The sequence below is a fragment of the Thunnus albacares genome, chromosome 8 (assembly GCF_914725855.1).
Source record: "Thunnus albacares chromosome 8, fThuAlb1.1, whole genome shotgun sequence".
NCBI lineage: Eukaryota > Metazoa > Chordata > Actinopteri > Scombriformes > Scombridae > Thunnus > Thunnus albacares.
In genome coordinates this window covers 1,536,600-1,552,928 of record NC_058113.1, presented here as the reverse complement: position 1 = coordinate 1,552,928, position 16,329 = coordinate 1,536,600, and positions in this window count along the sequence as shown.

Below are 16,329 nucleotides of genomic sequence, written 5' to 3'. Positions count from 1 at the left end.
ATCAGTGTGTAACATTTGATATAATTCTACCCATAGTAAAGTAATTATATCATGATATTTCTTCAATTCTGTTGTCTTTAATAAAATGATACTTGTTACAAAAGTTCTCCATGAGAATCTGCACAACATACTGAATCATGGCACCAATAGCCCCACCCTGTGGTCATGAGTAAAACACTGACATACTACTTATTAACTGCCATATCTCTTAAATGTAATATTCCATGGTAACCAAATTCTGAGAAGTTCTACAGATGGGGATGCTGAACAAGTGTGTTGTATTTGCAGCAATATTTTGCAAGTTATTTCAGCTCTTACCAGATTAAAAATGATTAAAAATGAATTGATCCGTAGTCCCCCACAATCAAAACATACAACAGCACAACAACAAACAGTACAAAGCAAAAAAAACAAAAAAACAAAAAAAACCCAAAACAAAACAAATTAAAGCTGCAAGCAGCGTTGAACGGGCCCTCGTGCCTCCATGCACATCAGGCCACGGTGCAATCGAAGGGCTTCTGTCACTCGCATGTAGCTGTCTTCAGACCCAGGCTGTTTTCAGACAGTGCGAGAAGGAGATAAACATCACTTCCTTTGTCCACTATTTTGCCTGCTGCTGGGACTACTTTGCTGAAATTTCGTAGGGGGCGCTATTCAGCCAGTTTGCGTCACTGATGGAATACTGTCATGTACATGTGTACAGGCCGGGACTCTTATCAAACATGTAAAGTGTTGGATTTGAAAAGAGTACATTTAGTTATTAGTAATAATTCCTCATTACCTGAGATAATTATGAATTATTAAATTGAGAAATTATTAAATTGAATTAATAATGTGAGGCACCACCCAGAAACCAGGACGAATAACTAAACTGTAAAGTAGTCTCATGAACAAGTTGTTCAATTAGGGGAGCTAATACCTGAAATATCAGTATCACTTAGTGAACAGTGAAGGCGAAAGTCCGAGCTCTGACTCCTTCAATCAGCCACTTATCACAATAAAATATGCACAATAATGACAGAGAGACTTTCAAGCTATAAGTATTTATTACTCTCCACAAGAACCAACAAAGTCAACAATTGTCTCAATTAATAAACACTATGTTACCAACAAATACTAAGTGAGAACACACATAAAACAGCAGCGGTGTAAAGTCAAACAGGTAAACAAAGCATGTGGGAGTGAGTGTGTGTGTGTGTTTGAGTCACAAGATGGCCGACGTGATCGAGCCAGGTGATGATGCACATGATTCAAGATGGTGCGGCTTCCGGGGGAAGTCACGTCACGTGAGAAATACCCGGTGGAGGACGCTGCAGAGTTCCGATTAACAACAACAGATAGCGCCGACCGGTGGTCCGTGGCGTTTCTACACACACATGTCTGATGGCGGATAACACAGAAACAAAGGGGCACTATGTTCTACGTTATCTGACCATCAGATGTGTGGAAAATGTGCGTAATTAGGTGGATGTGTAGGTGTGTGAGTGTGTGTGTATGTTAGTAAATGAGAGAGGGAAAGAGAAGGGGGAAGACCGACTCTCTGTTCCGCGACCGTGAGAGGAAAGCAGTGGTTGCTTTATCTACAGAGAACACACGTACGGACAGCTGCCTGTTTGACTTTACACCGCTGCTGAAGAAATGCAGGATGGTCGACTCAGTTGGTAGACAGCACGGCGTAGAAGTTATACGCTTCTCCATGAAGAAACTCTTTTCCTCCTTCTGCAGGTGATGGTGACAGTGTTGTGTTGCAACAACAGTCTCTCGCGGATCTGGTAAAAGTGTTCAGGCGAACACGGGTCAAAGTCTCATCTTGTCCAGTGAGGGGGAAAAGCTCCAAAGAAAAACGGGAATAAGCACGTGTACAGTTCCTTTTCAATGGTAATCTGGCTTGATTGAAAAAGTGAACCTTCCCTGGGCACAGATACACTAACAGAGAATAGGATTTGTTGCCAACACATGAAAAAAATGTTATGTCTGTGCTTTTTTTGAGTGTGATTTGGGGTTGTGGAGAAAACAAAATGGACCCTTTAGTGAGTGGATTGAACTCTTTTGTGTTAAACGTAACACAAAAGTTACTTTCCCTAGAAACTAATTACCTTTTATATGCAGTGCTTGGTAAAGTAATTCAATTACTTTTTGAGAGAAGTAACTAATAACTGTAACTAATTACTAATTTTCAGTAACTTGCCAAACACTAGTGATCACATTGTTGCACTTTAGTCCAGTCAATCAAAGCTTCCAGATTTTTCCTCACTGCTGTCTTGACATTGTAGTCTATATGGGCATGCTTTGGGACCTGTATTGCTAACTGTGAAATGTTATTTCACAAGCAGAGAAGAGTTTTGTCTTACAATTAGTGTAAGATTTAAAATTGACATCAAGGTTCATGAATCCACAGCAAGAACAACAATTAACACTGTTGTTGGACCAATAATTTCCAAAATGACCACCAGCACACTATTTAGAGGGCCTGAATTTACAGTTTGACACCATAATGACTCATTGAAAATAACGATTGATGTAGCATTTCCAGAGAGAAGTTGAAGCTTCTTGAATGGGAGTCAGTTGGAGAATCTAGTGGCTGTCGGTGTAATTGCAGTTTAAGGTTCTTCCACATTGGCTTCAGCCTCAAACCTTGGTAGCTGCCGCTTGGAAACAACGCAGTAAGCAGTTACATCCTAGCCCTCAATACACAGCACAACAGTATCAAACCAGCAACAAGAGAAAAAAACAGTAAAAAAAAAACAAAACAGTAAAAAAACACTTACAAAGGTCCAATCTTCAGAATGCTTAGCCTAAATTGCTCACCTGGTGAATGTAAGTCCAATATTCACTCTCTTTTAGCTCTGTTTTTGCTCTCTATCAACTCCTGAGGGAAATATCTGGCTCTTTAGCTGAAAAATGCTCCACTAAATTCACCAGCTCGTCTACAGTTAACTGTGTCTGTACAGCTAACTGTTGTTTGCTGTTCAGTGCTGAGCATGTAGCGTACAGTGGGTTTTTGAGCTTTTTCTCTGAAATCATCTGCCTACTGTAGCCAAAAAACGATGTTATGAGAGCGCTGAGAGTGAACCAAAACAGTAAAGATGTAGCCGGACAGCTAAACAATGAAACTTGCTATAAAGCTCTGTAAAGCTGAGGGGAGCTGCAGAGTCACTGATTATTCTCTGAAGGTTCATGACTATGAATGACCTGTCTGTAAATCACATATGACAGCTTCGGCTGCTTTTTATAATAAACACATGACAAAATTGCGACACTGGTCTGCTAGATAGATAATAGGCAACAGGATAGGGCACTGGCTCAGCGAATGGACCAATGAGGAAAAACTCAATCTTTACTGCTTCAGCATGGAACAATCATGGATACAGAACAAAACAGTAGTGGTTAGACCCTTAGAAGACATACAACAGACATTAACCACTTTGGTGGTTTGATCATTTAGTGTATAGGAAGTACTTCTGTGGTGATGTATAATAATCCAGTAGAATTTTAGGTCAGATGATTAAATGGCACCTACACCACAGTACCACAGATGAGTGTGACAGGCTGGGAAAATTGGAAACTTCTTCAGACAGAGAAACAGAGGAAGTTTGGTTGGAATGTGTAGTCTGTGTGATGTCACTACATGCAGAGATACACCACCACAGCAATCTTTAAAATGTCCTCCACATGCTGTTTAGTGGTCTACACAATGAGCTAACCAATGTGATTAGACAGATTGGTGCAATTTTCCTTTAAATCTTTTAGAGAATCCCTTTCCATCTTTTGTATACAGACAAGAACATCATTCACTGTTTGTGCCATGTGTGTGTGTGTGTGTGTGTGTGTGTGTGTGTGTGTGTGTGTGTGTGTGTGTGTGTGTATGCCTTTTACACTGGATAATAAGTTGGCTAAGCTATTATTTGGAAATCGGGAAAAATCTCCCCAGAGTCCCAGACCAACAGACCATATTTGCTGTATGTCAGATGTTTGGGAATATGCACCATTCCAGAACAATATCAACTCAAATGGTAAGGCCAGTTCTTGCTTGCATTGTTATGACTCAGTGGAGGCCTAAATGTTGATGGTGACTGGAAGGTTGCTGGTTCAATCCCCATTCTGGCAGGATAAATCTGAAAGAGGACAGTGAAAGAACAGCACTAATCCTTACCTCATTTTCTCTGAACCTCCATCTGCTCCAGTGGAACTGTTTTGTGACAGACAGTGTTGCCATCCACTGTGGGTATACTATGCAGCTTTAGTTTATGAGAAGCACTAATAGTGGAAATAGAGTTTTAATTCCAATAATAATAAATAATAATACATTTAATTTGTACCACACTTTTCATTCATAGTTAAACTCAAAGTGCTACAGTATTAATAACAGAACACAACATACATTACACTATTTACACTATTGTGAGTCCAATGAGTTTATGGTGGTGTGTGGTCTGTGTGTGTGTGTGTGTGTGTGTGTGTATGTGGGTGGGTGGGTGTAGTGAGGTCATATTCATCAAGTTGTAGACTTCCACTAGTAATTGTGCTGGTATTTGAAATACTAACATGGCCAGTGGGGGCAGCATTGGTTGCAGAGTGGAAAGATTTGGGGGGCAGCCTGTGGAGGAACCAACACCTGATTCCCATTAACCCTCTTACATGGATGTATTGATGTTTTAAAGGGTGGTGAAGCCTCAGGAGATGAGACCAAATGAAAGCACAGTGAATACATGAGTTTTAAGAATGAAGGAAATGAAACTGGAAGGCTCTGGACTGGACTGAACTCCTCCTTGTCATACCTATTTCTGTGGTTGTAACTAGACAAAACAGAAGCATTCATTGGACATGAAACCTGAAAATGACAATTATTGATTACAAAATCACTATAAGGAATAATCCCACAACACATAGCCAATATTCCTGTACCAACACCATTGATCAAAGAAATTTTGAAAACCAAAACCAGATCCTGCTGTGCTTTTATCTGGCAGCTTACTCCTCCTCCTTCATGGGGAATTAAAACTCGTGGCGCCTTGCCAGGAGAAGCACTAGTGTTACTCCATGTGGTCTATGAGGATGTATGAGAGCCAGCTGCCAATACACATTTGCTCCTTGACTTCTGCTGGTGGAGGATGCAACTTAGAATGTCAGCGTGTTCACCCATAAAGACAGCACTGGGTCAATCTGGTAGGAGCGGGAAGATTTCATTAGGCCATCATGGCCATTGAGTCATATCTCTGCTCACCAGGTTGAGATCTAACAACCAAACAAGTAACCTTTGGCACTGTATAGCACTTTTAAAACAGAAGTTACAGTGTTTTTTACATGAAGAAGAAACAGGTAAATGAGGTATACAAGACACAGAGAGGACAGTATGGAGAAGAAGAAGAATAAAAATAACAAAATGAAAGTTATGAAATCAAAAGAAAGTCAAAGTAATGCTTTTTAAAGATGATTTGTCTTCTCTGAGACTTTGTGGGAGGATGTTCCACTGTTGAGGAGCAACAACAGCAAAAGCTCCATCACCTTTAGTTTTCTGCTCTGACCATGGGAGAGTAAAATCAATCCTAAAAGTGACAAACTCAACTTAAACTAACAAGTATCATGTGATCTGTGTTTAGTTTTATTTTGTTAAAAGCCTTGTTGTAGAGTTCTGGATCAGTTGGCATCCAGACAGAGAAGATTAGCTGAGGCAGGTGAGCAAGGTGTTACAGCAGTTGAGGTGTGACATAATAAAAGCATGGATGACTTTTTCTTTAAGTTTTAATGCAATGTTCTTTAGTTGGATTAAGCTGGGCTGATTTCACACAGCTGACAGTTTTGTTGGGAATCAAAAATAATCCCATAATTCTTTGCACTTTGATAACACAATACAGTTGTGTTGTCTGTTGTTAACATACATCACAGTTTAGAGTCCCACTTCCTGCTTAACTTTTGTGCACACTCACAGTTTTCCTGTGTAATGAGGGATTATCAGCAACATCTCTCTCACTTTCAGTTTAACCTCCAAATAAAGTGGTTTAGATCATCTGGATAAACTGTTGGTTTGTTTCTGATCATCTGACTGCTTCCATTTTGTCCCTCATTGAACCTCATGGTAGTAATGCTAGTCCAGCTGCCAAAGTCCGAGAGAAGACTGGAGTTGCAGGAAGTTGCAGTTGAAGGAGTTGCCCTCAATTATAACTGTGTGCTCACAGCAGTATTGAACTTTGTGAGCAGAAGCGAGAGCATGCTGTACTTTTATTTCACCCCATGTTTTGCCTTTCAGGCCACATCCATGTCTTATCCCTGTGATTTGTGGAGTTTGGTGGGGCTGCAGACAGCCTTACCTTTGCAGACACTTCTCAGGACTGTTATTACTCATATTATTCACCCTTCTCTACATGTTTTTGAATGAAAAATCATAAAATTTATAGTTTGATTCATATGTGATGTTGTGATTTCTTTATTCTAATAAAAATATGTTAGAATTTCCTACATCCATCAAGCGCTAAGGCAGTAAAAGACAGTGTGCTTGAGACATGAACTGAATTTTAGTGACTAAAACTATATTTCAGTCTTAGAGTGTAAAGTCCATTTTTTTATTTTTATTTTTATATGCCTCAGTCTCCATTTATGAAACTAAATATAATATTCAGATTTAGTGCACTAATAAAACACATGTATGCCACATTTCTAAATCTTTACACTGACTAATGCATTACAATGTGTAATTTTTCTAGTTTATTATAAATGTATGTAGTATAATAAAAACATTTATACTTGTTTAGCTGCAAAATTTTATTTTGTTGTTGTTGTTGTTGAAGAACCACAGTCTTAAATGTGTCTGTGCTCACTGGGATTTTGCAACTTTGATGATTAACTAGCCAAATATTATTTGATAACTGCTATAAAGAAACTTAAGCATTGTGTCAAAACTGTTTTTGTTACTTGATCTGACCAGTAACATGTTCCTGAGGACATAAATCTGTCTTTGAGATTATTGGATTGTTGCTCAAGGCCTGGATTGTTGGCAAAAATATCTTTTTACGCCTTAGCTACATGGAGATAAATCACTCCCTCTCTCTATGACAGAAGGGAATGAGGGCAGACTGTAGCTCAGAGAAGAGCAGGGGAGGGGCTGCAGACATCTCTTGCACTGATACAAAGCACATCATCAACCTCTCTCAAGGACAAATGACAAATTTGCTTTCCTCTGCTAATTGATACTTGATACTCACAGCAGTCAATTCAGTTCTTAATGTACTTGGTCTCTTGTAAATGTCCGGTCACTCTCTCTGTGTCTGTCCTTTGATACTTCACTCATCTCATTCTCTCTCCCTCTCATGCTCCCTTATAAACTCAGAATGCTCATCTCTGGTTGGTGTGACATTAAAGCAGAAAAGCTTATAGCTTCACTGATATAACCCATTATACAGTATTATTGTGTCAGTGTAAGTTTAGGTCATTAATTGGTCTTTGTAAACTCCATTGCTGATGGGTTGAAAGCTCAAGAAAAGCTAGAAAGTGGACCTTGAGTTTAGATTGTTTGATCAAACAAGATTTAGCTTTCAACATTTCCAAGTAATGAATGAATAACTTCAGAGTAAGTCCACCCTCAAATTCTGCTAGGACCCTCCTTTCCAGTAAATTTAAAAATGAATCAGACATGTGGGGGAACTTTATGGTTCTTTGAGAGGGTCTCCGTGTGAGTATCTGTGTTGTAGCTGATCTAGCATCTCTACGAGAAACTCTCACCATGTGAGGGGGAGTCAGTACATAGCTGTAACCTTGCTGTTATAGTTAAGTTAATGTAACTGTTCATCAGGTCTGAATATTTAGTAAAGCTGAATATGGAACAGTTACGTATCTGCCATAATCATTCAGATACAACTGTTACAGTTTTTTTTTGTGCCAGAGTTCCTCTTTTTGTTACTATACTTCCACTGCAGCTCAGCAAGGAAACACTGTCCAAGGAAACACAAAGAGGGAATTTGATGCTAAAAAGACTGTAAATGTGTCAGATATCCACTTGATATGGCTAACACAGACTGCTGAAGCCTCATATAAGCTTCACATCAACTTTTGAATGACTGTGTGGACACACTGTGGATTTTGGCCTCCATCACTTACATTGAAAGCACATTTGAAGGATCTTTTAATATCCAGTATGAACAGGAGAAATGATTACAGCGATGAAAACCTCTTTCACTGTTCATATGGGCACACAGAAAAATTGTGAACCCATCCTTTAATCTCTTGTCAATCTGCCAGCCAGTGTTCATGAAAGCTAGGTTAGCTAGCCTGGCTGCATTAGCTTGGAAACAGAACAGTTATTAGCTGTCCTGATCATAATCTGATAGTGTGGACATTAAAAATAACAGCGGATCATGATCTTGCAAAGTGTTTGGTCATGCCCTCAGCAATCTGCTTTTATACTGAGCATATCTTTTTTTTCTGATGTCCTGTCTTGGAACAATGTTCTTATACACAAGTGTACAGCCTTTGTTCATTTTAGGTGGTGCATTGAGACAGATTTTTTGAAATACATTTATCATCGGCACATATGTGATAAACTGTTGACAAAATGACAAGAACTAATTTATTATATTTGAGACAAGTAATAAGTAGAAGTTTACTGGTTGTATTTACTCTTTAAAGTCAATTCTATCAGCTTCTTTTGGCAGACTGCAGTTTTGAGTGGCAGCCTAATTAATGTTCACAACTTGACTTCAACCTCAACTACTTCTACCTTTAATGTTAATGAGATGAACAGAAGAACATATGAAATGTTGGTTAATGCATTTGACACATTGTTACAGCTGAAGCCTATCAAATTTTGCACACTTTATTTTTCAAATACCTCCAAATAGTGGAGGTCATTACGAACTGTTAGGTTAATCGTAAATAATTTATTTGATAAGAATGAAAGTTGGAATGGAAGAGTCTGATACCTGAAATTAATGTAGCACAATCAGGAGATCGAGAAAACTCATCACTCTGTTGGTATTATTGGACTGGCAGTCATAGAGTGATTCCAGAGATTTTTACTTCACAAATGATCACAGTCACAAATGACCAAGAGAGAGAGCACATTAATCAGGCAATGGTCAAGTTTCATTTTGGCCAGTCATCAAGTTCTTACAAATTTAACATTAACCAGCTATAGCTAATATAATCTGCTGTGGATGATGTCATTACAACAGATGAGAATGACTATTAGCACTGGCAAATGATAATAAGCCTCCCTGAATGTTTGTTTTTTATATATAGTTCTCTTTGCTAATAAAAAATGGAGAGGAGATAAAATGTTTGATATTTGTTATCATCAGAGCAGTGTAAATTGAGAGCTGGATCCAAAATAGAAACTAGCTGTTGGACCCCAAATCTATCTAAAACAGGCAAAAAAGCCTGTGCCTGAGCAACACCTTTCACATTAAACATGACAGTCATTTGATCAATTATTAATATAAAAATAGAGATGAGTGCAGCTTTGATGGTCTTTTAAGATGGAAGTGGGTTGTACATTTGTGAAACAATGCACTACAAGATTTCAAACCATTTCATCAACATGAAAAACCAAAATTCTGCCTCCTCTCTGACAAAGCGTGCATTGTTCCTCCAACTGCTCCTGCACCAACAGTCACATTTCACTGTAAGTAAAGGGCTGAGATTGTCTGGCCACCTTCTCACGCTCTTTGATATTCAAATGAAACACGGTGCTGCACAAACAGGGCCAGCGACCGGGGGGCCGAGGAGAAATCGAAAGGAATTTCTGTCACATGAACAGAGGGGCCCTGACATTTCACTGGGAGCGACGGGGAACAATGCGAGCACGTTGGTTTGAATGTCACGGTGGCTGCGATGATGAGGGGTGAGTTTGAGATTGGCCCCGCCCTGCTGGATGTGGTGTGGTGGTACCAGGCCAGCATCACCTCTGATGACACAGAGTAGTCCATCTCCTGACTCGAAGTCCCGGTTAGGTCTCACTGTAGCTATAATGAAGTCCAACAGTGCTCTAGACCTGGAATTGTAGACATTCAGTCCTTTAGTCTGAGCCATGAAGACACCCAGACAAGCTTGTAAGTCCTCTGACTGGAGATAGCTTAATCCCTCTTCAGCAAAAGGAATTAAATAGAGCTTTGTAGGCTAGCAGGATATCGACAGGACACTAGCACTTTATATCCCTTCCTGAGAGTCTGGGACAATGGCAGGATGAATTTGAAAACCACACTTGGCCGAGAACGATCGACTTCCTTGACCAGAAAAGATCTTTTTTCAGTATCGCCCTCCCTTTTCCTCATCAGCTCAAATTCAGCTCGGCTCAAATTGAAGACGACATGAATGATTACATTCATCATATCCCACAATGAGCATTCATGCCCGTCCTGTGACGTGATCCACTCAGATAGCTGCGTGCCAGCAAGCGACGTGAGACTTCACCCCATCAGATTTCTGCCAACCGGAGCCCTGGCTGGTACCCCCCTCCCTCCTCCTCCTCTCCCTCCCCCTCCCCGGTGGCCTACGTGCAGACTGGCAGCATCTCAGCTCCAGCCTCTTTCTCTTCCCTACTAGATTCCGCATCCCCCCCTCCCCTCGCTGTGTGAGTTAACATCACCCCATATTACCCGTTTTTCACCGTCACAGTGTTTAATACGCGCTCAGGCACAATTGCATTACAAATTCAAACACACACAAACCGATGTTGGGAGTACTCACACACACACATGCACGCACTAACGCACGCGCACACACACACACACACACACATTGTGGGAGAGCTCCAGCCACATTAATGGTAATTGTATGCAGGCTGTGTCACCGGCAGCAGAATAGTCTCCAGTGCCCATTCAAATGTGTTTGAAAACAGTGCAGCTTCCCTTGACGATTCATCTTGTACCTATTTTCCTTTGTGTTTCTTTCCTTTTAAAACATACCTGAATGTCTTTTTAAACTTAGCGTGTCTATGGTTTGATCTTTTGTATTATCATTTCATTCACCATAATGTATACAACCCTGTAGAGTTAGCTCAGTTTTTGTAGTGCAAGGTTGAGTGTTAGGGTTACGCTTGTGTTAACCTGTGTTGCCTGAGTTCTACGATGGATGTTTATCTTTTTTTGTTTGTTTCTTATAATTACTGCTTAGTTGCATCCACTGGCAGTAACAAGGTCTAATCTTATTTCATCTAAGTTGTGTTGTGGTTATGTTCCAAAGCAGTTTTGTGTTGTATTTCCCAGGTATTTTGAGTAGGTGGTTCCCTGATGTTGATTGTTAGCAGGAAATGGAAAATGGACAGCAGTCTCTGAACTTTTGTTGACACACCTACCTACCTCAACCTCCCCCCTCTGTTGACTTTGTAGCTGTGTAATAATGTGCCCCTTTGTCCTGATGGACAAAAGTCACAATTACTCAGGCCACTAAAGGGCTTTGTCATGTGAAGGTATATTTGACGTTTTTGGCATTTGCTGAAACAACTGATGCTGTTTTTTTTTTTTTTTTTTTTTTTTTTTTTTTTATGGGATGACCAGAATACAATCAGATCGGCCAACTCCAGGTGTGGTCTGGCTTGCATTGTGATTGGATCTCAGCTAGGTGTAAAATGACATCTGTAGAGTTTGATCATGCTCAAGAACAAAATCTGCCTAACAAGTTGAATGGTCACCTGAATCTGCCTCCCTGTGAGAGCTAAAGCTACCCATTAAAAAGCTACACACAAGCCCTTCCTCTGCAAAGGAAAAATAAGTGGGTCCATACAGCAGCGTCACTTTGAGAGATCCCAAATACCATCTTATAATATAGGTAACATTAACCTATATACTAGCCTACACAGGACACCAAAATGTATCCTATGGATGTTTGCAGCTGTCTGCATCTGTCACGTGACTCTGTCCTTCATGAGTATACTGCCCTGTCTACCCTTTGCATATTGAGATCCTCTCACAATGCAGGCAGAATCAAGATAAAGAGAATGCTTATTAATACCAGGTTTAAATGTAAAGGCCTGTGATCAGATGTCATCATTCAAAATAATGTAGCCAGACACACATCACATGTGACACAACCAGGTGGAAATGTACATTACATGAAGTGGACTGATGAAAAAGCCACTGCAGGACATAATAAGTTACGTGTCCAGCAGTGGAGTTGTTTAGGATTGGAGAACTGGAGAAGAAAGCACGGTGTCTGTGTTGCTCTGGTTTCAGCATCAATATATGATCTGAACTGGCGATTTTCTAGTAATCAGGTGACTACTGCTCTTCAGAGCCATCACCTTGTGGGATCTACTGTGAACCATTCAAGCACTCATCTCTGTTTACTCCAGATAATTACTGCGCCCTTGATATTATTAGCTCAGAAATATTTATAGCAACCACACATAGGAAAGGACTAAAAGGAAATGAACAAATGTAGGAGGCAAGTTAATAAATTAACACATGCAGCAAGCATGACAGAAAACAAAATGCAGACAATCAATGTAAATATGCACATTTTGTGCAACTGTCAAACATTAAACTACTAAAAAGGAAGACTGGTCTAAGTCAGAAGACTAGTTAGACGTAGTTTATTAAATCAATGCGCAAGTGTTGTAAGACAATGTTTTCATTAAATAGCAATGTCAAATCACCATTTCTTTGCAGCAATCAGTTAGAGAGTAACATTTACAGGCATAAAAAAAATCAAAGCTGAATCAGTCCTGATTGAGAACAGGCAGATCCTTGTCCATGTGTCCAGACACTTCTCAGCCTGCCTGTCTATCAGACAGTCTGATGGTAATGTGTGTCATGTTTGCGGGTCCTCATAAACCCTGTGACTGATTCTGACTATGAATCCTTAGCATATAGCTCGCAGCTGCATGTCTTCTCAAGAGGAGGAAGAAAGCCTTGGATGAAAAGACTCACTGGAGTGTTGAGCTTTAGGTTAAATATCAACAGTCTGAGAAGATTATGGGCCCCCCTGACAGGTTTATCGCACGTATGTACAGGGGCCAGACTGGATGTGAGATGGGCTTGTAGTACTGGTGTGAGTCTGTTCACATTTGTACATACAGTGACAGTTATCTCAATGTGAGATTTATTAGGACACTGTTAGCGCTTTATGTGAATCACAGAACATCCATTAAGACCCTGGTGTGTCAGAAGACAGATATTCAACAATGTTTATGTAGTTATGCATGTAAAAAGCAGATTAATTACACTGGGTTTGGTCTTGCTGTAGGTGTTGGTGGATACACTCATTCCCATGTCAGGAGGGAAGGTCCTCGACTGCCATTACCTGACTTGAGGCCTTTATTTATTTATTTATTCATAATGATTATATGAAACTGGAAATTGATTGAGGTATATTTGAATTATTTATTCATTTATTTATTGTCAATATGTCCTATGAAAGACCAAAACCAGCAACGTGTTAATCCATCTCTCAATACTTTTTTCTGTTTGTCACACTCACTCCCGACCCACTGGTTCCTATTGAAGAAATAAATCTTTAACAGCTCACATTGTTTTATTAAAAAAAAGGCTCACTGTAGTTTTTAGAGTTTGAAACAGTGTGTATGTTCATGGTTCATTATGAAGAAACATGTCACCCAGTGTAACAGTGTGGCTCATAAATGTGTTTTTAATGGTTCTTGGACAACAATAAAGCTATATGGTACAGAGGAATCAGATATATCAGCCTTTGATACACATACAATACTTGTTAATAGATCAATTAATTTATGGTTTGGGTCTTTTGATGGGATATTTCGAAAGTGAGAAATAGAGAATGTGACCAGACATATCCTTTAATTGTTATTGACCTCAAGGGTGTAGTGTGCCAGTACAGCAGTACATAATAATAGCATAGAGTATCAAAGAGAAAAACAGAAGAAAAAGAATAGAGATATACTGTAGCGACAAAAAAAGTCTCAGTCTTAACTCAATACCAAGTGTAATTATTGTATTCCGACTGTAAAATGCAATTTTGGGCTTCAAATCGCTCCAGTGAAACCAACGGGTGATATCACAACTCGCTATGTCCATCTACAGGCTATGGTCAGGAGGTTGCCATACTTGCTGCTGAGTTCATCTTGAATTACTCAGCCCAAATTGATTCACTACAGGCCTTTCTTCGATTTGTGAACTCTTTGCATTGCTGCTAAAAATATACACTGATCAGCCAAAACATTAAGACCACTGAGAGGCAAAGTGAATAACATTGATTATCCTGTTAAAATGGCACCTGTCAAAGGGTTAGATATATTAGGCAGCAAGTGAACAGTCAGTTTTTGAAGGTGATGTGTTGGAAAAATGGGCAAGCATACAAATCTGAGAGACTTTGACAAGGGCCAAATTGTGATGGCTTGATGACTGGGTCAGAACATCTCCAAAACAGCAGGTCTTATGGGGTCTTCCCTATATGCAGTGGTCACTACCTACCAAAAGGGGTCCAAAGAAGGACAGACGGTGAACCTGTGACAGGGTCAAGGGGGCCCAAGGCTCATTGCTGCATGTGGGAAGCGAAAGCTAGCTCATCTGGTCTGATCCCTCAGAAGAGCAACTGCAGCACAAATTGCTGAAAAAGTTAATGCTGGCTCTGATAGACAGGTGTCAGAACACACACTGCATCACAGCTTGCTGTGTATGGGGCTGCGTAGCTGCAGACCAGTCAGAGTGCCCATGCTGACCACTGTCCACCGCCGAAAGCGCCTACAATGGGCATATGAGCATCAGAACTGAACTATGGGGCAACGGAAGAAGTGGCCTGGTCTGATGAAACACGTTTTCTTTTACATCATATGGACAGCCGGGTGCATGTGTATCGTTTACCTGTGGAAGAGATGGCACCAGAATGCACTATGGGAAGAAGGCAAGCTGGTGGAGGCAGTGTGATACTTTGAGCAATATTCTGCTGGTAAACCTTGGGATGTGGATGTTACTTTGACATGTACCACCTACCTATACATTGTTGCAGGCCAAGTACACCCATTCATGGCAACGGTATTCTCTGATGGCAGTGGCCTCTTTCAGCAGGATAATGCACCCTGCCACACTGCACAAATTGTTCAGGAATGGTTTGAGGAACATGACAAAGAGTTCAAGGTGTTGCCTTGGCCTCTGAATTTCCCTGATCTCAATCTGATTGAGCATCTGTAAATAAAATAACTTATTAAAAACAAACAAAAAACAAATACACATGAAGATTTGTGGAAGAATCAGTAGATTATTCAAACCTCTGATGGAAAACCATTTCTCCCTCGCTTAACCCCGCAGTCACTCACATCATCAACTCCTCACTTACATCGGGTGTTTGCCCTGCCGCATTTAAGCAAGCACAAGTCACCCTGCTGCTCAAAATACCACTCAATCCAGCCCTGGCTGAAAATAACAGACCGGTTTCACTCCTGCCCTTCCTATCAAAAATACTTCACACATTCTTTAACCAAGTCTCCGAATTCCTTTCTGAGAACAACCTGTATGACCAGAATCATCAGTCATTATGGAATCACTACATTCAGCTAGAGATGCTAGTCGATCCTCAGCTCTATTGCTGCTAGATCTGTCAGCTGCCTTTGACACAGTTAACCACCAAATCCTCCACTCCACATTCACTGAGCTTGGTATCTCAGGATCCACCTTCTGCTGGTTTATGTCCTACCTCTCAGGGAGACATTTTAGAGTATCTTGGAGGGGAGAAGTGTCCAAACCGCATGGCTTATCCAAGGGGTTCCTCAAGGGTCAAACCTTTCAAACCTCTGCAGATGATCCAGAACACAACAGCACAGCTCTTCAACCAGCCCAAAACAGCACATGTCACCTGGATGTTCATACCCCCCCCCACTGGCTCACAGTGCTCACCAGTTGCTACCCACATCAAATTCAAAACCCTGATATTCAATTACAAAACAGCAACTAAAATAGCTCCTACCTACCTCAACTCCCTCATTCAGGTCTTCACTCCCTCCTGCTCACTGTGCTCTACCAATCAAAGACACCTGGTACCAATACCACATCATAAGTTGCTAGCTACACTCTTACAATCTTACAATTTCATTTAGCAGATGCTTTTATCCAAAGCGACATACATCTGAGAGCTGATACAACACAAGCAGGGATCTAGTCAGGAGAGAACAACATGGATAAGTGCTATAAAGCTAAGTTTGAGTCCCATAGGTCATAGATGCCAACAGGTGGTGCAGAGAAGCAATGCATAGAGTGCAAAGATTTTTTTTGTTGTTTCTTTTATTTTGTATCTCTTCTCTTCTGTAATTCCCCAGTGGTGGAACGAGTTGCCAAACTCTGTTCGATCAGCAGAGTCCCCCTCAATCTTTAAGAAAAGACTAAAGACCCAGCTCTTTCGTGAACACCTCTGCACTTGATGGACTGGGGGAAG